Here is a 25,416-nt window from a genome sequence, read left to right on the forward strand (position 1 = left end):
TATTACTGGCGGACATGTTGTTAATTAATACTATATTGATGGGTGATATTAGGTACAGTTGCCAGCAAAAGTCCTCCTACAGCCCTGTGTAGCAGGGCTGTAGGAGGACTTTTGTTGGCAACTGTACATACTCTTCTTCTAAACACTACCGCTTTACGTATTAATGCTCACTTGCTTAACCTAGTATTGGAGGTGATACAAAATTCTATTCTATTTTTCACACTTGAGATATACTATATAAATTTTTTTTTACTTTGGTCGTTCTTATACTGAGGTGTAGAATTGTGAAGGCTTGAATTAATTTTTCTTTTAAATGATTTTTGATGTTACCAGCTGATGGTGTCTCCAGTCACCCCACCCCCACGTCACCTCATCCACCTCACCATCTTCGACCCTCGTTTTACCCTCACCTCCACTTCCCAACCCCCCCCCATTTTCACCTTCACCTCGGCTGTCTGACTGTGGTATGTATATTTTTTCTTATTGGATAAATAATAAAATTAATCATATCAGTCAGAAACACACACACACACATTTATGTAATGTTCTAGTGTATATATGTAAGCACATATATGTAAAGAGATTCCAACCAACACGTGTAATTCTGCGTCAGTGTACAAAAATGGTTTTAGTGTAGTGAGTTGATCTCCGTCATTGCTGAAGTGATGTAACGTAATGTAGTGAGCTTCAGATACAAGGACAGTAAAGTAGTTGAGTGTGATCTGATTCTGAGTAGGTGATATAAGTGAGTACGACAGGCATTGGCGGCCTATCAGAAGAAGTCAGACAGTGATACGTCTCACATAAAGGTCCTGGCATAGATAGGGAGAAAGTTTTATGAAGCAGTAAAACTGTCGCAGCAGAACACAAGAGCTTTATACTCTGACTAACAAGTGAATATATTCTGGCTACGCAGTGCGATGTAAATAGTGAGGCGAATTTCTGGCTCTTTCCTCGGAAATGTCGAAGTTTTTCCTCAAGAATTTTTGCCACTGACAACTGAGCGTCTCAGATTTTTGTGAGTGTCCCGTATAACATGAATAACATCTCAGGGCGGGGGCAGCTGGGGGCGCCCAGACAGGAGAAGCTGGGCATATATATATATATATATATATATATATATATATATATATATATATATATATATATATATATATATATATATATATATATATATATATATATATATATATATATATATATATATAAATAAAGCAAACAATATCTAATGTTACCATCACTGTTTTTGTTTCGTCGCTGAGCCATTACGTTAAACTTATAACACGACACTACCGTAAACATGTACCGTCTCTGAGAACCTGGAGTCTAGACTGTAGATTTATCCCATCTTAACACCTCCCCTGTGAGGTAAATATGTTAGGTAACTTTAATCGACCTAAAAGGCCTGAGACTTCAGCTGAATTTCAGCAGAATCGAATATTTATCAAGTATATTTATCGTCCTCATTTTTCTGCCTGTTCACTTTCTATGAGAATTTCACAAGCGATCGGGTTTGGTAACAGCAAGACATAAAACTGATCGTTATGAAATCTTCACAGGTTAAGTGAGAATCACCTGACTCCAGTGACCGTCTTGTTCCATCTACGGTCAAGGTCAAAAGTCAATTAATAGAACTTTATTTTCAGTTATTTTATTATAATTAATTTCATTATTTTCATTAGTTTCACATCATCTTTATTATTGTTACACAAAGACTTTTTGTCGTTTACGGTAAGTTTGAACGTTAGAAAAAGATTACAGACTAAAATCAGATATCGATTAAAAATACGTAATACTGGTTATCAATGGCTTGGTGTAATGGGGCCTGGTTTAGTGACTCTATTAGCAGTTCAGTGGAGAGAAAGAGAAAAAGGAAGAAATAGAGAAGGAAGACAGAAGAGAAAAAGCATAAGAAAGGGAGAATGAGAGAGAAAACATACAAAAAAGAAACAATAAGAGTGAGAATAGAGAGAGAGACGAGGAAGAAGAAAGATAAATCAACTCATAAAATAATATACAGTAAATCACAAGGCAGACACTGAGACCTGCTAATTCTAAGGCTCAGAGGCGGTGGGTAGATTTACATATATTAGTATCTTGATCAAACATCTCACTGCAAGGTTTCTGTCTCAAGCCTCACCTGGAAATGTATCTTTAGCTTCGAGTTGTGGCAGCAGGGTAGAAAAAACACTCACTCCCTGCTCTAAAGTATCGTGATTGTGATCGAATGGAGTGTTTTATCGATACTGCCTTAATAGTAGTGGTGATATATGTGATGATTCAAGTTGGGGCAGTGGTTATGAATGGTCGTGGCGGTGAAAAAAGTGTAAGTGGTTGGAATCATTGTTTTAGGGGTTATAGTAATGGTGCAGGTGGTGATGATAGTGGTGCAAGCGGTGGTGGTGGTGCAATTAGAGGTGTTGATGGTGGTGGTAATGATGCAAATGATGGTAGTTATGGAAATTGGTGATGTTGCTTTGAAGGGTAGTGGTGCAGGTGGTGATAGTGGTAGCGAGCATGCAATAGTTGTGATATAGATTGTAATGTAAATATTGCTTGCTTGCTGGTGGTGGTGGTGGTGGTGGTGGTGGTGGTGGTGGTAGCAGGTGGCTGTGTGCAACGTAGTTTGTATGTTTACAGTCTATATGTCTGTAATTTATGCATGTATATTTTTCGTGTATTTGGATATATATGTTTGTATATGTATTATGTGCATATATGTATGTGCGGAGGGAGGAGAAGAGGTAAACCAAGAACGTAATGGATAAATACATAAATAAAGAGACGTGGGAGAGGAAAACCTAGAATGATAACAGAAAATAGTATGATAACGAAGGAGGACTGGAAAATATACGGATAACATATATATATAAAAACAAGGAAAAATACGACAAAAATGGGAAAAAATAAGGAGAAATAAGGAGAGGACAGGAAGGTTGGGCATCGTGTGCTATAAAGGGTCCCTAGACGAAAGTGAATCTAGCGACTGGAGTCCAATATTTTTTGTCTCTCTCGCCCTCCCTCTCCCTTACTCTTCCTCACTCGCCTCCCCTTTCACTCTATTTCTTTTTCTATCTTATCTTATATTCGCCTTTCATTCTTGTTCTATCTCTTCTTCTCTCCCCTTCCTTTTTCACTTTCTTTGTATTCTTTTCTCTCTTTTCTATTTCCTCATTTTCTTCGCCACACTCTTTTTTTCTTCATATATCCTCCATGCAGTCATTTTCTTCCCCCTATCTCTTATCTCTCCCTCTCCCCTTCTTCTCCTCCTCCTCGCCTCTTTCTCTTTTCCAACATATTCTACTCTCTCATTTTCCTTTCTATCCCGCGCCCTCTCCCTCCCTCCCTCCCCCCTCCCTCCCTCTCCTATCATCATCTACTGTCCTCTGTCCTTCATTCTTCCTCTGTCTATCCCTATCTATTTTCCCTCCCATTCTCTACCTCTCTAACCACTCTGTCTACCTCCCTAATCTTTTCCTACCCCCCTCCTCTCTGTTTCCCTCCCAGGCCTCCCTACCTGTCTTTCCCCCTCTCTCTCCCCATCTATTATTAATTATCTTACTCTCTCTCTTTCTCCTCTTTCTCGATTTCTTCTCACCCCAGGTCCTCCCCTTCAGGCTTTACGAGGAAGAAAATAGGGAAAGAACACTTGGTGGTGATGGCTTGATGCCCTTCCTGGGTTACGATCGTCCCCGGAGACCCTCAACCCCTCCCAGATTCTCACATGTTCCTAAGTTGAATTTTTTTGGGGGGCTCTGACTTGAATATAGATGTGTCAGTGACTCTAATGGGAACTGCTGATATGATGACGTGTTTATGTTTTTTTCTAAATGACTCTAATGGGAACTGCTAAGGGGTGATGATGTGTCTGTGTTTTTCTAATTGCAAATGGTGGTCTAATAATGTATTTAGCCCCTTCTGTTTGGGCTCCCCCTCTGAGCTGAATAAAATCGTATGGCGTTAGGCAGATAAAATATTAGAAGTGACGTCCCGTAGTGTAGGGTTATTTAAAGTCGACCCATATGTCATCGAAGTTAAGCTGTGACTCGACTATATTTAGATGATTTTGTTCTTCTTGTTATTTAGTTTAGAGGATAAAATTGTTCTTAATGAGTGATGGTAGTTTGTGTAGAGCAAAGTGGATAAATTTAATGAAAAAAAATGACAATAATTCTTTATTTCGCTTTAAATGATGTAAGGAAGTACAATTTTGCAAACAACAGCTTGTAAGAATAATTTTAGTTATTATTATTATCATTACAAGTTTTATCAGTAATACCGTGTCCATAACTGTGGATCAGGGTATTGTTTTCAGTTATGTCTGTCGGCCTGTCCCTAAACTAACTTGATAACATGTTTGTAAACTTGCATCAAGCCTGGAAGGTTGGTACACATCTCATAAAATTTGACCAATTGTTGACATGGTAACGGCTCGCGCAATGATAGCACTTGGAGTTTTTCGGAGGTTAAAGAAAATGACACCATGAGACAGTAGTGATAACCTTCAGCGACAGCATCAATAGTTTACCATTTACCCTGACATGGTAACTGTTCGTGGCCTGAGGTTATATCAGTTTGGACGATGTTTAATTATGAATATTTATACTATTAACATTATTTAGTATTATTATCATTATTATTATTATTATTATTATTATTATTATTAATTATTATTATTATTATTATTATTATTATTATTATTATCCTCTTCACTGGAGTTATGTGGAGAACAAGATACACGGAGACAGCAACAACAGCAGCAGGACAACTACTATACGTGTTGAAAAGTAATGAAGATAAAATGTTGAGTGAGGAAATTGGTGCGGGGCCTTAGATAATGAGGAGTGATGGTGGAGGCAGGTGGCGATGTGAAGAGGCAGGTGGCGATGTGTAGTGGTGGCGGTGTGGGAGGGAAGAGGGGAAGTAGTGGTGGTGGTGTGGGCGATGTGGGCGGAGAGAGAGAGAGTAGGTTGGTGGGAGTAAGAAGAGGAAGGAGTAAAAGAAGGTAGACATGGGTAAATGAGGTAGAGATGGGAGATAGGAAGTAGGGAAGTGGAAGGGGAATAGGGAGTGAGTAGGCGAGTGTGGGGGATAAGCGGAGGAAAAAGTGGGTTAATGGGATTGATAAATAGGAAATTAGATAGAAGAGAAGGATTTGTTTAAAGGAAATGGGAGAAGGATAAGATGAGTGGTGGAGAGGAAGGATAGGAGTGGTAAAGACAACAGGATAGGTGGTGGAGAGGGATGGGAGTGGTAGAGACGAGTGGGAAAGGAATAGGAGGAGCTTTGGAGAGGGATAGATATAGCTGTCAGGGTAAATGAAAATGGTGGAGAGAGAGAGAGAGAGAGAGAGAGAGAGAGAGAGAGTAATGAATAGAATCAACAAAAGGTAATTTTCCCTTGACTTAAATATCTCCCTTAACTTTAACTACATGTCTTAACCTTAGTTATGTGTCGATCTTCAGTTAACTATTCACCTCACTTGTCATGTCAAAGGCGAGATAGATACAGAGCAAAAAAATAAATAAATTCCAACAGCGACCAAAAGATAAAGTAAACAGTCGACCACTTCAGACACAGAGACAAACTGTAAATAAAAAATATATAGATGAAAAACATAAAATAGCAAAATATAACATACGAGCAAACGCAAAGGAAAATAAATAATAAAAAAATATAAATGGAAAAAGGCCGAAAACAATCTTTTTGTGTAAACTTCATATAAATTGTTTCGACAAAAGTCAAACTTTAACATTTGACAAAACAAACTGGACGCCTAGTGCTGAGGGCTGACACAGTACAGTGTTCAGTAAACAGGAGCTTGAGCTCGTCATGTGGCCGGCTGACCGTCTATGCTGCCACTCAATTAACTAGCCGTTAATGCTGCTGCCCAGCCAATTTGCTAAGCACAAATACTGCTGGTTAGTCAATTAATTGGTTAGTTATATTGGCAGACCGGCCAATCATACAGCTGTAAAGCCACTCAACTAGTCGGTTATGCAGCTGACTAGATAATTAACTATTGAACTGTATAGTTGACGCGCCAATTAAATGTTTGGTTTTGCAGCTGACAAATTTCCATACATATATACTTGAATGGTTGTGCAGTTGTGTATAATTATCAATGATATATGCTCTCAGCTACACTATTGTTTACCACTACACTATCATTTACCATCACACAAATATTTACCACTACACTTTAAACTACCGCCTACCAGCACACGTTCACCATCAATAACTGTACTGTACCTCTCTCTCTCTCTCTCTTAGTGAAAATTTAGCTCAGCAGCGTTATTCATCAGAGAGAGAGAGAGAGAGAGAGAGAGAGAGAACGTCCCCAACACACTAGCACTGATAAAGGCTAAGAGTCATTTCCAGCATCATAAATCTTGTCAGTATTCTGGAGGTGGGAATATATCATACTATCCAGGGTGAAGGACGGCGACCTGAGACACAAGATAATTATGAGATATTTCAACAGCATTAGCAGGTGTCGAGAGGTGTGTCTGTGTGTGTGTATGTAGAGGAGATTAGACCTGGTCCGCCTCCACCGTTAAGAATGAGAAGAGGGTATGTTTGACAGACAGACAGACAGACAGACAGACACAGAGAGAAATGTGAGCCTTACAAAAATAACATAAATAAAATTATAAACAGATATATAGATAGTCTAAATATATAGATAGCTAAACAGATATAAACATAGACATACATGCATACAGAAGAACACGTGTATATATAGATCAACAATTATATACGTATATCCTAATAATACTATACCGATAAAACTATATTTTCCGATATATCCAAAAAATAAAGTAAGGAAAACTGTAAGTCAATATATATGTCTAAAAGGTATGATGTGAGATAAAGTAAACCACTTGAGAAAAATATTACCTGCCGTGCTAAGATATTTCATAATAATAAGGATGCAGAAAATATGTGAAGATGAAATAGCAGGGGAATAATTTTTAACCAGAACGAAGGAGACGAGAGAAATATTAGACACTGCGTTAAGGGACTTTTATATATCATGGATTCGTTTAAAATAAGTAGGAGATAATGTTTGTAACTGAAACAAATGAGATAATATTACAAAATGGATTATCTTCAGAAATAAGACATAGATGAAAAATATGAGGGAATTTCTCTATATAAATGAAGATATTACGATAGAGAGAGGAAATATAATTTAATTTAAAGATAATGATCAAAGTTTATGCATATGATTGAAACATATAATATATTTTTTACGTTATCTTATAATATCCGTCTTAATAAATTTAATCACCTAAATAATCCTAAGCTTATCGCTATTCTCTTACACATTAGTTACTAAAACACATTACTTCTCATCATCTGAAATATATCACATGAAACATATTATTTCTCATCAGTTAAAATATATCACAAACTATATATCTTTGTTTGGTATTCCCGATGTTCTGTCATGAAAAAAAAAGACTCGTATGAAAGAATACATAATTTTTTACATGGCATCCGGTAATTCAAATGAACGCTCTGAGCTCGTTATTTAAATACCGCCCTCGATTGCATGAAAACTGATAGCAATTAACTCCACTGAAATGATTGCCACATAATGGTCAAATTAATATTTTATCTATAATCTATAGTTACACTCAACTTCACCCCCGGACAATAAATACTCATGCACAGAGTATAATAACTTGTTGGGTATAGGATTTATTTCATATTAGTTTAGTGTAAGGGAGTCAGGTTTATAAACGAACATGCCATTTCGTACAGACAGACAAAAGGTCAGGGGGTAAACAGTATATACACCCTCCTTCACAGTATATTCCAGGGCGTGATCATAAAATATAGATAAATGAGGTAGTTGATGGTCACGTCAAGGAAGGGCTTGTTTACTATGGGAGGCAGACTAATATATCTTTACTTCCTCCTCATTGGTGGTTAGTGGTTCAGGTGATGATGAATTAGATGAATAATTATGTCATTAGCGTATTTTTGTTTTAGGAATTGAGATGTGTTTACTGTGATGGACTGTTCTGGGGAGGTGTGTGTGTGTGTGTGTGTGTGTGTGTGTGTGTGTGTGTCAGTGTGTGTGTGTGTGTGTGCAGGTGGTGGCATGACACTTCTCTAAGGTCCAGATGGAACACTTCTGAAATAATGGGGAAAAATAGTCTCTCTCGTACCTCGCCTCGAGCTCATCAATATTCATCCCGCCTGCCACACGCCCACACCCACCACCTGCACCACTACCACCATCGTTGTCCTCACCATCAACTGTGCCATCACCACTTCCCCTATCATCATCATCATCATCATCACTATCACCACCACCATCACCACACGTACATCAACTACATTCCTGTCCCTAATACACTCAGTTTTACTACCACCATCGCTACCACCAAACATGCAGCAACAACATGACAACCTTCTCTGTATTTATCATAATACATACATACATACATAGGTACAGGAGTCTCACACAGGACCACTTACACACAGGTAGGCCCTCACTAGTCATCAGATTGATCACAGTTGCACGTGATAGCTTGTCACTATTCGTCAATAGACCACAAAGTGACGGCTTTCCCTCTATCCTTTTAAGGCTAGATATCTAACTCCCTCTCTGCACAATATGTAATGACTTACCTTTTACCTAGTAATTCCCTGCAGTTGACTCCGGCCGATTATTTCTATTCCTACTGTTTGGTAAGTGTTGAAGTTTTCCTAGTGACAACCTTATCCATCAGGCTGTTTTCGTTCACCGCTCACAACTGCTACTGCCTAGTTGACCAAAAGCCTCTTAAGGAAACTTGTCACGTACACTCTTGAAGACGACCACCGGGCTAAAGGCGATGTTTTTTATTTTTCTTTGGATGTTTTATATTTTCTGGTAACAAGTTTAAAAGTCTAAAGCTTTCAGTGCTAATACTAATTTCTGGGGTTGTATTTACGGCTGCCACTCTTTGCAGGTTATGTCCTGTACATTAAACAAAAGTACAGAATAGAACAGATATATCGTTGTTAAAATCATATAAAGAGGAGTCCATTTGCTAAAGACTGAAGATATTTGAACTGATGGAGGTTATATGACACGGAAAAACTCTCTGAGGCAGGTAGTTCCCTAGAGTGATGGTCTGGGGTATAAATGAGTGTTGGTAGACATGGGTTCTAGACAAAATAATTTCAACATAAAAATAATGGGCCCTTTCAGATAGCCTCATGGGCAGGCTGAAGTATCTTTAGAATAGGGAAAGCGATGGTCTGTAATTTTAGACTGAAACTTGATATAGATTATCCATTAAGCAAAACATGACTCGTGAATCATCAGGACGACCTTGTGTATGTGACGGTTTGTTTCCTGCAGCTGACGGCCTCATCTGTGTTCATTATTACTCAGTCAGTTTGGGTATTCAGTAATAACTCTGTAGTCTGCTCTATGAATGATATATCAACCTTTACTGCCTCTTTATGACATGAGTTCAATCCTTGTAGACGTATTGAAGCCTCATCCATCATATATACATGGTGATTCTCAATTGCTTACAGTAAATTGCAGGGTGTGTTCCTGGGACAATTCTACGGCAGGGGGAAGGAATTATGAATATTTATTGTAATAACGCAATTGTTCTACTTTAGATTTCAATTTAAGGTAGGAGTGCATGAGTCTCGGCCCCGTGCTTCAAGGGTAACAGAGCGTCTCTCTCTGTCAATATCATTTACGACGCTTCCTACTTCTCTCGCGCCAGCTGATCTGTGAATCATTTCGGGAATTGGGAACGAATGGCGGGAATACATTGTGGGAATATTAGGTACGTAAATAACACTGGTTGTGTGGTGGCAGCGGCTGTTGTGTATTGTATATTAAGTGATGGATGATGGAAGTTCCTAATTCACGGATTTGGTGAATAGGCAACGAGAAATATATGTACTGTATATACGATTCTCTGAGACACAATTATAAGTTCATAATAACGTATATGTCAGTAAGATATATAGAAAATTATTACTCAGGAGAATTATTATCTTTTTCCTCCCATTTTTCCCCAAGAACATCGTTCACTGCCTCCCTCCACCTACACAACACCTCTCCTCTTTACAGTTGCTACATTTTTAAGGATAAAAATTTGTTGCTGTTAATTGGAGTTACCTGAAAAGTATACAGATGACTGACAATGAATTATGATACAAAATATGCGCTGCTGCTGCTCGTATTATGAAGTTATTATTCCTTATTATTATTATTATTGTTATTGTTATTATTATTATTATTATTATTATTATTATTATTATTATTATTATTATTATTATTATTATTATTATTATTATTATCATTATTATTATTATTATTACTATTATTATTATTATTATTAGTTGAAAGGTTAATCTAATTCTAGAATCTCAGAGCCTTTAGGTCAAGACTCATATTTTCCACACCCTGAACAAACTACTTTCCAGTTTAAGTATAAACTCTCGTGGAAAATTTACAGAACTAATTAAAGTACAGGAGGGATGGGCAGCAACATCACTTTAACCTTATTACTTATTACCAAACTTATCTTTTAAAACAGTTCTTAAATTCCTTTGTTTCTATTCGATAACTCATAAGTGTAATTTAATTCCTGGGTATGTATTTGTACCCTAAACATGACCTATAACTCACATCTCAAGGGGGATAAATATGCATTAAATAGCAGGATTACTTGGGATTGTTATCTTAACTTCTCTCTGGCGTCTTTATAGGTAACATGAACGATCACTACCCTTTATTTGTTTCCAATACCCATACCTAATAAACACAAAGGTAAATTTACAAATAGAATTCAATAGCATATTTATTGGATCAAAATCTAAGGCATAGGAGTGTTTTGGTATCCGCTACAACTATTAGTCAGAGTCAAGGGTCGATAATTTATACAGCGACATTGTAGAGTAAGTGAAATGTGGGTCGCAATGTCCGCAGACTTTTTCATGTCGTCTAAAAGGGTCTTATTGCAATGGGTTTTATTTCTCGTATATCATGGATGGTCTTTTCATGCTCGCGGAAATGAGTCAGGTGGATGTATGTAGGTCATCTTCTTTTATAAGTTAAGGTTTTGTTTCTTCTTTAGAATAGTTTACCTATTTTTTTCTTTTAGGATATAAATCGCAAAGACAAATTTCCCACTAATGACAAACTTCGAGTCGTTGTAAACTTGGTCACTAGTTTTTGAGGACACACACACACACACACACACACACACACATACGAGAAAATACTAGTAATTGTGATGCCAAACGCACACGCACACAGATACACACTGACATGCTGATGAATAAAAAGACAAACATACACACTAACACACATACATACGCTGGTGAGTGGTAAGATAAACACATACAGACGGACAAACTCATCAAAATTCTCACTTTTGTCTCTCAGTCTTGGATTTTTGCATAACTTTCTCGCTGTAACGTGATAAGACTGGAAGACCTTGGCGCTTCCATGTGATTCCGAAATACACACACACACACACACACACACACACACACACACACACACACACACACACACACACACACACACACACACATCCATCCATAGTCCGACCAGCGAGGTAAATCAGACTTAATACGCCGTAACTCTCTTGCTGTAATTATCTTGCCTCTAATGGTCGATGGGGAGGGGAGTGGGGGTGAAGGTACAGAGTAAAGGAGAGAAGATGGGGGTTCGCGGAGAGAAGAAGGAGAGTAAAGGAGAAAAGTAGAGGATTCAAGGTGAGAAGGAGGGGAGTCAAGGAGAGAAGGTGAGTCGAGGTAAGAAGGATGGGACTTAAGGAGAGAAGGAGGAGATTCGAGGAGAGGAGAAGGTGAGTTAAAGAGAGAAGGAGGGGAGTAACGGAGTGAAGGAGGTGAGTTAAGGAGAGAAGGAGATGAGTCAAGGAGAGAAGGAGGGTATTCAATGGGAGAAGGATGTTAGTCAAGGAGTGATGGAGGAGAATAAGGGAGAGAAGGGGAAGAGTAAAGGGGTAAGAAGAAGGCAGTAAGGGTAATTAAAGATATAAGGAGGAGTAAGTAGGGTGTGAGCAAAGAGGTGAAGAGGAGTAAGCAGGGCTGAACAGAGCTTTGAGTAGAGGAGTAGGAGTGAGAAAAGGGTGTAGAGGGGAGTAAAAATTGGTAAATAAAGAGTGAAAGAGAATTAAACAAGGATGCTTCGAGTACTAGAATTGTAAGTAACTGAATCTTCGAAAAATTATAAGAATACACATCTCTAGAAATGAAATCGCACCGGGTATCTATATCACACACCCTAAAGAGTTACTATGAACTTGTAATATACGAATATCCTCAATTAGTCTCTCATTTATAATATTCATTAATAAAAGAAAATAATAATAAAGACGAAAGCGAAGAATAGAACACAGTGATTCTGCCTTGGATGGGTATCACCGTATCAACTAGGGTAAAAATTTGACTTAAGAATGTTTAAATGTCTTCCTATTTTTCACATTCCCGACCATGAATGAGAACCTACGGCCCCCAACACTGTAGAAGCATAACCCAACCTTTTCTCACCGACGTTTGTAAAAAAAAAATAATAAAAATAAAAAAATTAAATTAAAAACTCCCCCACCCCATTGAAGTCTTAGTAAAAAGGTGTTGATATTTTCAAGGCAAAAAATAAATTTATGACTTTTTTTATGTATGCGAGTGTTTTATTTGGGGTAATGAGAGATGGCGTCAGTCTGTCTGCTGTCGCTAACATAAGGCAGACTGAGGCACGGCTAATATTATCTTGTTGTGTGGCGTGGGCGTGAGACTGGCAGGAAGAGAGCTGAGTAGCCTGTTTTGTGCCAGATACTAAAAAGGAAAGAAAGAAAACAGACAAAATTATTTAAATTATCAAATAAATTAAGTTGAGAAAAAAATATATATTAAGAAAATCCGTTTGAAGAAAACTAAATAAAATATTTTATCATCTACTTTTCCTCCCTGTGCTCCCACCAACCATCAAACACTCAGCCAGTCCTAAACAAATTGTTAGCGGTAAATTAGTCTTCCACTCTCCTATCTTTCTCATCATTGTGGCTAAGTAAATACAGGAGGCTTCCCCTTCTTGACGTCTTGCTGGGGGAAGTGAACTTGACGGTGTAAAGTGGCCACGACCAGAGTTTTGGCGTGGGTTGATGATCCTCTTCCTCACTTCCTCTCCCCTGCCAAGGCCACCACACCCTCAGTGTTGTGTCTTCAAGGACCACCCGAGCAGAAGAATACCTTTCAAAGTGTCGCTCACAAGCTGTAAATTTGATTTTAATGATGTGTTTTCACTTTTTTTTACTACAAAAATATTATGTCTTGCATAAAGCGTTCGACATGCCTGGGTGACTGATGAGTGAGGCATTACCACTAATATCTATGTTATTTAACTTTGATCATCACAAACTTTAGTAGTCATTAAGTGAAGAAAACAACAATATTTTACTGTTTATACGCATACGTGTGGTGCTGTAACAGAGAGAAAATTCATGATTCGACACTGACAGACAAAGTAACTTTCTTTGAAGTGAGACGTTAATTTTAACGAGAAAAGGAGCGATAAAATAAAATTTGAATTTTCGTTTTATAAAATCAAGTGAGAATTCCTGTAACCATTTTAATCTTTAGTTTCATGAGCTCGTTGACTGTTAACTAAAGTCACAAGCGATGGTCGGGCTCTCTTTGGCCATAATCTTTACGTTCACGACTTTTTCTCAAACACCACTGGTTTAGGGTTTTTTTAAACAAATTATGATAATAAGGATAGAAAAACTAAGTCCACAATTTTAAGAAAGTTCCTTAAATGGACCACCTTGAACATTGTGTCCGACTTCAGAGTTTTTCAGCCAGGTGAACATTAAGGCGTCCTGGTGCCTTTATTGTTGTTCATGAGCACTTCCTGTAACATCTCGCTTGAGTCTGGCTCGGCTGAAGCTCAATGACACGAGTTTTTTCCCTATTTTTTTTAACTTGTTTTACGCCAAAGTTATTCTGAGAAGAGGAAACTTCCGACATTTGTATCCACTTTAAGGACGGATAGTACCTGTAATAACGCTGAAACTATTGATCTGAGAGTGGACCTTAAAAACAACAGACACGCACACACACACACACACACACACACACTCACACTATGTCTTTCACTCTTTCACACCTTAGATCATCACGCCGCCTACATAAGTAAACGAATCTTGCATTTATTACTAAAAACCTGAAGATGTTAAAATATTCGTCATTATTATCCTGTAAAGTTTTTAGACCGGATATACAACTTCCTGCTGACGTGTTAGATGTGAGAATGTCCAGTCTTGATCAGGTAAACTGGATACAATTAGAGTGTGTGTGTGTGTGTGTGTGTGTGTGTGTGTGTGTGTGTGTGTGTGTGTCCTGTAGCAGATAGTTACTTGTACAGATACAAGCATCAATACAGATACAGTACAATACGAGTAGAAGTAGAGATGCAAATACATTTTACAAATATGAATACAAGTACAGATGCAATTACAGTTGGTTATAGGTATGTTCATAGATGCAAACGGAAGCATGATGGTAGAAATACAGTAAGTAGATTTACATATTTAACTAAAGATACATATATTTTATAATAATAGAGTCCATAAACACCATTTAATGTTTAATATATATATATATAATATAGATAGATAAATAATAACATAACGCTCAGTACATACCCTTTTCAGTCACTTAAAAATAATAATTAACTAATCAATATCTATAGTCAACGTAATATTGCGAAACAGTTTCATTTATAGTATTCATGATGTGTTCTGATGCCTCGATACCACATATTTCTTTCCTCGCCCATCCTAATCACCATAGCTTCCTCCTTCCTCCTCCAGCAGACTAGACACTCACCACCACCACACCACGACCAGACTAGACACTCACCACCACCACAACACCACGACCAGACTAGACACTCAACACCACCACAACACCACGACCAGACTAGACACTCACCACCACCCACAACACCACGACCAGACTAGACACTCACCACCACCACAACACCACGACCAGACTAGACACTCACCACCACCACAACACCACGACCAGACTAGACACACCACAACACCAGACTAGACACTCACCACCACCACAACACCACGACCAGACTAGACACTCACCACCACCACAACACCACGACCAGACTAGACACTCACCACCACCACAACACCACGACCAGACTAGACACTCACCACCACAACACCACGACCCCACACAGCCAAAGATACATAACGTCACTTTACTACGAGCAATTTTCCACGGATGGTCACATTTACATGGTCACTAAGATCCATAAAACCGCCGTGTTAAACTGAATAGCACCTATGGTAGAACATCCTGAACATGGAGAAGAGAGATACTGACATTAAAGGCTATTACCCTCCTATTATGTAGCGTGTGTGGGGGGATGGAGGTGTGTTTATTAGGGGTGGAGGGGTCATCAGTGCTCTGTGTGTGTGTGTGAAGGAATGGATAAACAAGTCTCTGCTGCTTGACGTCTACACATGTACGTTAGTGTAAACATTATAAATACTTTATATCGGGGACAAAATAATTATATCTTCATCTCATACAACGTGTACAAAGCTTATTACCCCAAAATTATTAAGGAGACTGGCAGGACCTTCATTAAAGCATCGTCTACACCAACATACACCCTTTCCTTTTCTAAGTGCCAGGGGATATATCTCGTCAAGTTATTTATAAGTAACATAAAGTAGTCCACTTTAACAGCTGGGACCTAGATTTTTCTGTGGCACCGTATTAAACAGAAGCAAATTCCTTTTTTTTTATGAAGAGGTCATTAAGGCGGTAATGAGTGTAAGGCATCACAGAGATGGCAACAATGTTCTGGGGAGAGAACCTTATGGCTGAGGTCTTGGGTGGCCGCCACGCTGGAGACCACAGTGTTTGTCTACTGTTGACTGAGACCCAGCACATTCATAGAGAGAGAGAGAGAGAGAGAGAGAGAGAGAGAGAGAGATGGGAGTCACGAAGCACAGAAAAGAAAGATAAAATATAAAAAGATTGAGACAGAAATGAGGTGTACTTAGAAAAAATGTGAGGAAGAAAGTGAGGTGAGATAAAATTCATGACGTCTATTAGGAGAGAGAGAGAGATAAGAGACAAAAGGAGAGAGAGAGAGAGAGAGAGAGAGAGAGAGAGAGAGAGAGAGATAAACCGTATTACATTAACAACAAAGAAACCAAACTAAAAAAAAAGAAAAGCAAAACGAGAAATAAAATAACCTATTAAAAGCTACACAATAACAATATAACTTAAATTATTTTGTTCTCTGGTGTACACTGATCACCCTCACCCACCTACCACTGCCTATCACCCCTCTTTCGTTTTCCTCAAATTCATTTCAACAAAACAACATAACGAGTCCACTGAGTTATCAACGTCAAAATACTCCTCAGTGCGCTAAACTCCCTCCCTTGATCCCTATGTTACACGTCATGACTTAAGTGGTCGCCAAGATGCTGTTTACATAATTTTAGGGTAATGTATATGTGTGGGTCTGGTTAGCCTCCGTGGGTGCCAGTTTTAAGACATGGTTAACCAGTTGTGTGATGGTTTGGTTGTTAGTTATAGATGAGAAGGTTGGGGTGGTGTAAATGAGTCTCAAGTATATGTATATTGGAATAATGGAAGTTAGGTTAGGTTAGGTTAGGTTAGGTTAGGTTAGGTTAGGTTAGGTTAGGTTAGGGTGGCTAATCTTCAAGTGAAATAAGCTGGGGCGCCAAATCTTAATTTATCCTCTTCTTTGTCCTCATGACGGATTTAGTGGCATATTTGGCAGAGGTGTTCAGCGGTCAGTGTGTGTAGTGTACCGTCATCAACAAGGTGAACTACGTTAAAATTAGTTTATTTTACCTGTCTGAGAAACGACATGGATTAATATCCCTCTTAACGTAGGACAGATGGGTAATTTAAGAGGTTGTTTTTGTTGAGGGATGAACAAAGTTGCGTCGCCTCGTTGCTCCGGTACACATAAATTGTGAGCGTTTAGCCGACACGACACATCCGCTGTATTTATGATGTGTTCGTTAGCAGAGATAAATCTGATTTTTATCTGTGATCGGACGTGATAATCTTGCTCTCAGGAATGGGGAAATTATTGCTCTTATAATTAACAGATAAGAATCGAGGATATTTTGTTAAAACTGTATATACGTAGATCTCATTTATATAAACAGAATATTTCATTTAAATGCATTTCTGTAATGTGAATTATCAACAATATTGTTCACTTACAATATAAACCGTAACATAATATATAAGTACAACGTTTATTGCCGAAAACTTAGTTCTAAAAATTCTTACTGAAAGTTTTCCAAGAGTTAACGTTTTTTTCTTTTTTTAAGTGAAGAAAGTTGTCCGCCCCGTCGCTTATACACAGGGAAAAAATATACACATTTTTTAGCTGCCGGGTCAAAGATTTTCCACGTGATAGAAGTTCCCGCACGTCCTATAATAGGTGATTGGTGATGGAGCTATTCTTGTGAGTGAGAGAGAGAGAGAGAGAGAGAGAGAGAGAGAGATTATTTTATTACTAAATCTAAGTAACCCAGACAGGCCTCGGAGACTTAATCACCATAAATTAATAAAATATAAACAAGTGTATCTATCGAGTTACAACAACACGTACAGTTCAACTCATTGTGAGGAAACTAAGTTAACCTCAGAATGTGAAGGCAACACTTTCAAATTAGTTGAATGACCTTTGACCATTAAGCCTTAACTTTTGACCGAATTCAACTAATTTTATGAAACTTCCTGAAATAAACCTCAGAATCTAATTTGTGTTTTTTGGAGGCAGTGACTTGGAGTGTGTGGCAGGCAGTGATGTTCCTCAAAGTCATGAACCTTATTTTACTTTGACCTTGACCTTTGATACGCTAATTATTTTTTGGAGGATGACCTTAATAATGTTAACCTTAAAATTGGAAGGTAATAAGTTCTCTATGTATGATGTTAGCCTAAACTATACTCAACTCAGTGTCACTCAGTTAATATCAGTCATTGTCAGTCAGGCAGTCAGTCAGTCATTATCAGTCAGTCAGTCAGTCAATATCAGTCAATGTCAGTTAGTCAGGATTGGCATGCTTGGAGATCAATAACGAAGCAAAATAGATGCAACACAGAGACAGTAAGAGAGAGATAAACGTCCAAAATAAATGAAGGAAGACAAGAAGCAACTCACGGTAAATTAAGAATAACAAAAACAGCCGGACCCCGTGTGTGCCAGGCATCACCGTGCAGGACCCGCTACCCAACATGACACCCGACACGAAAATCACTCTCCTCCCTCCTAACTAACACCCACCACCCACTGACACACACAGGGCGCTCATGTGACACTTACCACACACACACACACACACACACCCCTGGGCATGGACGCCTCATCACTCATCACTCACTCACTCACAAGCATAGGGTATAACTTACACAGTTAGTTATATACTCTCTGCAACAAGCCCGTGGTACTGATGGGTGCTGACAAAGTATATCTGCTACTATTTATAGAAAGATGTATTTTACTTACAATGCCAAGGAAAGTGTGTCTATGGTCTATACAATGGGGAAAATACTATGTTAATGCGTATAACTTACACTCTTCGGTAAAGTTTATACACAAGCAGCTTGAAGCGCGTAATGCTAACCGTTAGACTACAGCGTATAAATGCGTACTGTTGAAGATTTACGTTAATCTATTATATAATGGGTAGCAGCGTAATGGCTAAAGTCTATTTACAATTTGCAGGTAATGTCTGTGCATAAGGCCAGGTATTAGTGACCGTACTGGCTACAACTTCTACATAAGCCGTCGTTAAAGAATATTAAAGTAATTTAATTATCTATGTAATGGTTAATGTCAACACACAGGCTGTAATATTCTACGTATAAATCTCCCCATGTTTTCGTAGACAGAAATCAGAGAGAAAAATGTTCCTTAGTGTTTTTATAAAGTAACTAATTAGAGCAAACCAATCTTTTGTAAACGATATACCGACCTTACTTTCTGTAGTGGTTATGTAACAGTGTCATTACTACCGTTATGTAATTGACTGGGGGGGGGGGATTATTCTCTCCTACTCTGTAATTCTGTGTGATGGCGTCAGTGACAAAACGGCGATTTTTTACAGGGGGGACCAAGTAAAAGGTAGACGTGCTGTAGCAGTTTACGTTTCTCGTGTAATTTATATTTTGTACTGTGTTGTATTTCTCTGTAGTTGTTTTTATTCTGTATTCCCCACATATTCTGTTCCGTAGTTCCGTCCCCTTCATCAAATTCCTAGTTTTTTCAAATTGTTATGTCGACTTTTACACAAATGGAGGATAGACTAGTTTGTGTTTCATGACTACAACTGTAATGGCTATTGTAAACAAGAGTATTAATTGTTCCATGTCTCACTGTGCTTTTGTGGTTCTGTGCGCTCCTGTGTTCTCTGCCATTCATTGCTTTGTTTGTGGTTTTGCTTGTATCGAACTTCACTGAGCTGTTTTCTGTTTGGCTTTAAGTGTTGCTGTACAGAACTGCATTAGTTTAACTTGTTTTTTTTAATCACTGTACTGAACTGTACCATAGTGCATTGCGTTCTAAAAATAATAAAAATAATAATAATACCAATATAACAGTTACCTTAAATGGAATATCAACACGGATATAATAATTTCCTTAAATATAACACTTACTTAATGCAATGATTTCCTTAAATAAAATAACCACCTAAAATGTATCATCTCCATAAAATATAATATATATTTTTTTTAATATAACAACACCCGTTAACGTTACAATCACTGCCATCTTAACTACACTAAAAGTTTAAAATGTCCCCCACGTAACAACTTCATAAAAGAACAACTACAACCTATTTATAACAACAACTTTTCTTAGCATCTGGTATATCCGGGTTATAAGAGGATGTTTGTACTAAGCGATGCAACAAAGGTGCTTCGCTCAGTTGCCTCAAGGACACATAAATTAGTGGAGTTTTTTTTTTATAGGAGTGTATGGTATGTGTGTGTGTCTGTCTCTGTCCGCTCCCAAAACAGATGTATTTACCCTCAGTCCTCTTCCACTCTTTCTACTACTTCTCCTGTTACTCCTCCTCTTACTCTCCCTTCTACTACTACTACTACTACTATTACTTTTTTAGAACTACTACTACTATTTTTTTTAGAACTTACTACCTACTACTACTCTTCTTTCTCCTCCTCCTCCTCCTTCCTTCCTTCCTCCTTCCTTTCTCCTTCCTTCCTCCTCCTTCTCCTCCTCCTCAGCAGCTTCACTGTATCTTTTTGACCACCCTGTATTATTTACCTTCAAACAGTTGGGTAAGAAATATTCATATCTATTCATGAAGATTTACGAGGTAGAGAGACCAAGTGTTTATACTGAGGGACACTTTTACTGAATGAACGACCTGGGTCATATTATTCAAATGAACGAGAATTTAAATCACTCGTAATGAATAACTTTTGTTGGTATGGTGCTGTTAACATTATGTCGTCAGTGTTAAGGTGTTCTGTAGCTTAACGGGTATTATGTATGTTGAAATAAGACTGATTGAATTATTTAAACATAAATATTAACACAATTATATGCGACTTATTCTACATCTTAATTATCAGTAAAATTAACCTTATACAGTATGTCAAGATGAGTTATTCTGTGATATTTTAATTTCATTATTATTTCTATTATTAATTTTGTTGATATTACTAATATTACGATCCCTGTTATCTTAACTATTATAATTTACATTTGTTATTATCATCTTTATTAATATTACAAGAAATAACATTAGTATTTCAATTAACATTATACATTTCGGAATCATATTTTCTGTAATTGATTTACGTCCCCCGGAACAGGTGAGTCAAGTCAAGAGGTTCAAGAGCTCGCTAATGAGGAACGACCTGAGGGCGTCTCTGGGAGCTGCTAAGAAAACATTTCCTGAGTTTCAGAAATTCGTACATAAATGTCAGCTTCTCTTTCTCTCTCACTCCTGCTTTGTGTACGAGTGTTACCGCCTCACTTAAGATAATTTCTAGAGGCTAAAGCCGTATCTAGTTTATACTGAAATGTCATAATAATAAAGTGGATTTCCTTATCTTCAGCTAGAGGTAAATTGTTAATGGAAGAATCTTTAGTGTATCGGATCTTTGGGTTCACTCTCTGGTTTGGTTAGTCATATGAGAAGGTACTTACGTCAAAATTTGCAATACTTGTAGTGCAGAGTGATGGTGGAATTCTTGGTAGTAGTAATATTGGTTGAAATAGTGGTAGCATTAATGGTGGTTGGTGAAGGTGTAGTATGTGTTGTTGTAGCTGATAACAGTTATATTATTAGTTGTATTATTATTAGTAGTAGTAGTAGTAGGAGTAGTGGTAGTAGTAGTAGTAGTAGTAGTATTAATAGTAGGAGTAGCAGTAGTAGCATTAACATCAGCAAAACAATATTAGTGGTTGATTGATTAATTGATTCATTTGATTTACTGGCCGTCAACGTCTGGGTCATTACGGCCGTAACATGGAAGTAGTCGATACATCAATTGTAATAACGACGTCCCTGAACATTTTCCCTGCTGTTTCTACACCAGTTAACAGTCACTCAGTCACTTAGGAGAAGGAATTAATCAATTCATCTTCACAGCTATAACACGAGTGACTAAGCGATTATCCACTTATAACACTAAGGTTATGGTTATTATGATAATTAAGTGGTGTCAGCTCGATATCATAATTATTAATCTCGTTTCATTTGTTATCGTTCTTATTTTCTCTTTCTCTTGCCTGGTATTCCTATTTGTATTGTTCTTTACCAACAGCCAAACCCCAGGCAAGCTTACCCTCATCCTTACCTGAGTTCTCGAAGATTATTCATGATCAATTAAAGCTCTCGGTAGTTCAAAGAAACTCTACAGGTTCGTAAAGTATATTCGAGTACAGGTAAGAGGCTTCATTTACAGTCTCTAACCTTCACAAAAACAAGATGAAATGCGTTGTTTGTTTTAGGAGAGGTGAGTTTACGACGAGTGGTTAGATAGATTATTGTGTCTATTGATGTGAGAGACAGATAGATGGATTGAAGGTGCCAGGTGTTATCAAGTATCTGTAAGAGGTTATTAAGGTGGCAAGTGTTATCAAGTATCTGTAACAGGTGCTGAAGGTGAACAGGTGTTATCAAGTATCTGTAAGAGGTTATTAAGGTGGCAAGTGTTATCAAGTATCTGTAACAGGTGCTGAAGGTGAACAGGTGTTATCAAGTATCTGTAAGAGGTTATTAAGGTGGAAAGTGTTATCAAGTATCTGTAACAGGTGCTGAAGGTGAACAGGTGTTATCAAGTATCTGTAAGAGGTTATTAAGGTGGCAAGTGTTATCAAGTATCTGTAACAGGTGCTGAAGGTGAACAGGTTTTATCAAGTATCTGTAACAGGTGCTGAAGGGGCCAGGTTTCATCAGGTATCTGAATTGAATTGAAACAGTTCATTTAGCCAGAAAAACACAGATACAGAGTGGATAATAATAACAATATTAACATGGCTGGGCCAGTTGAGAACCTGAGCTCTCTTTTAGGCACCTGATATATACTATACATTTATCTCAAGGAAGTATTCTGTAACATTTAGTATCATCTGGAATAGTACAATAGCACGGTGGTAATAAGAACATCTGTAATTTTACTTTTGAAAACCTCACACCATCGTCACAAATTTTTGATGTAGTTCCCCAAGAGAAAAACATTTTCGTCCCAGAGTTAGTGATAAAGTTTGAAAGAATTATTTACCTGGGGAGATAAAATTTTTAAACCAGGAGTGAATGAACCGTAGATTTCACTCGACAATTCCATCAGACGTTTTCTCCAATCTGTTCCTACCTCGCCTCATCCCAGCAGTTGTTCCCATCGAAATAAAACAAAACCTTAAGCCTTTAGAGATTTCATTTTAACTCCCCTCCCCCTTCCTTCTCCTTCCCCAATAAACAGGAAAACATTATCGGGTTCTGAAAATAAATGAAGGTAATTGATGAAAAGGAAGAATGAGTTTGTATGTGAAAGACAATTTTTGATGAGTGAATCCATCAAAGAAGAATCAGTGTGTAGAGAGAGAGAGAGAGAGAGAGAGAGAGAGAGAGGACACACACACAATATATTATTCCCTCAGGTCCAATTGTGTGCTGATGTTCCTTGAAGCTGTTGCGTCTCTCTTAATTAACTGAGAAAGTCCACTCCTCCTCCTCCTCCTCCTCCTCCTCCTCTTCCTCCTTCTTCTCCTCCTTCCACAACTTCCATCAGCCTCCTTCCACCCTCCTCTTACCCCCAAACTCCATTCTCAACTTCCAAATCCTACCTATACAACTTTTCTCCTTCCTCACCTTACCTACACCTTCCTTAGCTTCCTCACCATCCCTGGACCTTCCTCACCATCCCTGGACCTTCTTCATCTTCTCTAAACCTTCCTCACATTATCTCCACCTCCTTACTCGTGTCTAAACGTATCATAAATACATCTTAAGTTGTCCTACGCGTGCAATGATTATGTTAGAGCGTCAACACATTACTTACATCACAGCAGGTACGAGGCCCTTACACCGAGGTAGTGTTTGCCTGTTCTCCCTCCTAGTCTTCCTCCTTCACTCGCCCTGGGGGAAATTGAGACCTTCCCTCCCTCTCTCTCTCCCTCTCTCCCTCCCTCTCTCCCTCTCCCCCCTCCCTCCCTCTCTCCCTCCCTCCCTCCCTGCCTCCTTTCCTCCCTCAATAACTCAGTCAGTCAGTCAGTCAGTCTGTCTGTTTCTCTGTTTCTCGCTCACTTACTTAACTTGAGGAGAGCTAGGCCCTTTCCTCTCTCTCTCTCTCTCTCTCTCTCTCTTTCAACATGAGAAAAGTGATGCCTTCCTCTTCCTTCACTCACTAACTTAACTTGATAAAAGGTGAGACATTCTCTTCTCTCTTCCTCACACACACTTAGCTTGAGGAAAATAAAGTGTTCTCCCACTTCCCTGCCTACTTGCCTCCCTCACAAAACATAAAAAACTAAGACCTTATCCTCCTTCCTCTCCCGTCCCCTCCCTCTCCCTCTTCCTTCCTGGGATAAATATTTCAGGTGTAGCTGGAATCCTCTCCCCTCCTCCCCCTCTTTCATCTCTCTGGTAATAAATATATCAGGATCATTTGGGGACCAGAAAACCTCATACTAGAAAAAATCATATAAACTCTATATTTAATAATCTCAGAAAATATCAATCCTAGTTGCAGTGTTTTAGGAATATCTCAATCCTCTATGATTTAATATTTGGTAATATCTGGACTACGGATATTCAGACCATACTTCGAATATTTTACAGGACCATACCGTCAATAGATCATTAATTAATGTACTTTAAAACCAGATGAACCAATATTGCAACACTATCTAGACCCAGTGTATGTTTTTCTCAGTGGATGCCTTGACCCTCTGATCTAGTGTTTCTCAAATATCTAGACAACAGGAGGTAATATTTCAGAAATATTTTTGGTCCCTTAGAGATAATATTTCTAAAACACTTGGCAGCCAGGAGGAATTAATTCTTCACAGTGAGAGAGAGAGAGAGACAGAGACTGGGGGAAGGCGGAGTGAAGAACAAGTGAGGGAAAAAATACGGATTGAGAGATAAGAGAGAGAGACACAGAGACAGAATTGACAAACACAGAGAGAAGTGAGAGATTGAAAAAATGAGAGACACGGACGGGAGAGAGGTAGTGATAAGTGAGAGAAATAGACGGAGGGAAGAAGTAAGACTTTTCAATTTACAGTACAAATAAAAGAGTCTCTCGGGGGTGATCACTGTGGGGGGAGGATAAAGGGAGATAAAGGAAGGGGGAGATAAAGGAAGGGGGAGATAAAGGAGGGGGGAGATAAAGGAAGGGTGGAATGGGGTGACACGTGAAGCCTGACCCCATACCGACCACAAGTCCCATATAGAACAAACTTTGATATTGCCTCGCCACGTCTGAGGGTCAATCTGGGGATTTTTTTTTTAAGTTGTACAGAATTATTTGCGTAAAATATGTAAACAATTGGCTTTATAACTCTAGGAAAAAAAGGTAATATATGAGATTTTTTTATATTAATGATAATAAAGGAAATCAGATTTTGATAAATATTTTAAAGGTGATTATTTTCTTTGTTGTCGTTTTAGGTTTAATTATGGACATTATAACCCCAATAAGACTTTTTTTTTTCGTATGGACACTGAAGTTACCATAAAGCTTAATTTCTCTTCTATAAAAGGACTTAACATCTCCTTTAAATTTATATACTCATGAATGACTCACAATAAAATCTGTTTATTTATGTATAAACAGTAAAACTACCAT

This window comes from Homarus americanus, unplaced genomic scaffold (genome assembly GCF_018991925.1).
Source record: "Homarus americanus isolate GMGI-L3 unplaced genomic scaffold, GMGI_Hamer_2.0 scaffold32531, whole genome shotgun sequence".
NCBI classification, from domain to species: Eukaryota; Metazoa; Arthropoda; class Malacostraca; order Decapoda; family Nephropidae; genus Homarus; species Homarus americanus.